Source organism: Triticum dicoccoides, unplaced genomic scaffold, assembly GCF_002162155.2.
Source record: "Triticum dicoccoides isolate Atlit2015 ecotype Zavitan unplaced genomic scaffold, WEW_v2.0 scaffold82471, whole genome shotgun sequence".
In the NCBI taxonomy this organism is placed as follows: Eukaryota; Viridiplantae; Streptophyta; class Magnoliopsida; order Poales; family Poaceae; genus Triticum; species Triticum dicoccoides.
The window spans coordinates 1-1,381 of NW_021302851.1; the positions used below are offsets into that span (position 1 = coordinate 1).

Genomic DNA, 1,381 nt, shown 5'->3' on the forward strand with positions numbered 1-1,381 from the left:
CACGGTAAATATATTACTTACACGTGCGTTTTGTTTTGCAAGCGGCGCGAAAAAAATTAAAAAGGGAATGCAACACGAGGACTTCCCAGGAGGTCACCCATCCTAGTACTACTCTCGCCCAAGCACGCTTAACTTCGGAGTTCTGATGGGATCCGGTGCTTTAGTGCTGGTATGATCGCATCCGACATGTTACCCCGGTCTTCGTCCCTTATCCTTGCCCCTCCCAGCTCCACTACAAAGACGATTGTACATTGCTTTGGCCGCTCCCTCTCAACTACGGAGACGAGTTTAACGCGGTTTCCACCCATCCCTCTCAACCGCACCAGTGCACGCTTGCCGCGCCACAACGCCGACGCTGGACCCGTGAATCGTGAGCACCCAGCTATGACTTACCGCACTCGTGCAAAATAATAAAACACGGTAAATATATTACTTACACGTGCGTTTTGTTTTGCAAGCGGCGCGAAAAAAATTAAAAAGGGAATGCAACACGAGGACTTCCCAGGAGGTCACCCATCCTAGTACTACTCTCGCCCAAGCACGCTTAACCTCGGAGTTCTAATGGGATCCCGTGCTTTAGTGCTGGTATGATCGCATCCGACATGTTACCCCGGTCTTCGTCCCTTATCCTTGCCCCTCCCAGCTCCACTACAAAGACGATTGTACATTGCTTTGGCCGCTCCCTCTCAACTACGGAGACGAGTTTAACGCGGTTTCCACCCCTCCCTCTCAACCGCACCAGTGCACGCTTGCCGCGCCACAACGCCGACGCTGGACCCGTGAATCATGAGCACCCAGCTATGACTTACCGCACTCGTGCAAAATAATAAAACACGGTAAATATATTACTTACACGTGCGTTTTGTTTTGCAAGCGGCGCGAAAAAAATTAAAAAGGGAATGCAACACGAGGACTTCCCAGGAGGTCACCCATCCTAGTACTACTCTCGCACAAGCAAGCTTAACTTCGGAGTTCTGATGGGATCCGGTGCTTTAGTGCTGGTATGATCGCATCCGACATGTTACCCCGGTCTTCGTCCCTTATCCTTGCCCCTCCCAGCTCCACTACAAAGACGATTGTACATTGCTTTGGCCGCTCCCTCTCAACTACGGAGACGAGTTTAACGCGGTTTCCACCCATCCCTCTCAACCGCACCAGTGCACGCTTGCCGCGCCACAACGCCGACGCTGGACCCGTGAATCGTGAGCACCCAGCTATGACTTACCGCACTAGTGCAAAATAATAAAACACGGTAAATATATTACTTACACGTGCGTTTTGTTTTGCAAGCGGCGCGAAAAAAATTAAAAAGGGAATGCAACACGAGGACTTCCCAGGAGGTCACCCATCCTAGTACTACTCTCGCCCAAGCACGCTTAAC

The 1,381-nt window shown here is 51.1% G+C and overlaps 3 non-coding genes across 3 annotated transcripts; all 3 read right to left on the bottom strand.

Annotated features, from left to right (window-relative positions):
* Window positions 1-64: 64 nt before the first annotated feature.
* LOC119348034 lies at window positions 65-183 on the bottom strand. Its single transcript, XR_005168682.1, has one exon. It is a non-coding gene; the product is annotated as a 5S ribosomal RNA (ribosomal RNA).
* A 297-nt stretch (window positions 184-480) lies between these two features.
* LOC119348035 lies at window positions 481-599 on the bottom strand. Its single transcript, XR_005168683.1, has one exon. It is a non-coding gene; the product is annotated as a 5S ribosomal RNA (ribosomal RNA).
* A 297-nt stretch (window positions 600-896) lies between these two features.
* On the bottom strand, window positions 897-1,015 carry LOC119348036. Its single transcript, XR_005168684.1, has one exon. It is a non-coding gene; the product is annotated as a 5S ribosomal RNA (ribosomal RNA).
* Between the last annotated feature and the right edge of the window lie 366 nt (window positions 1,016-1,381).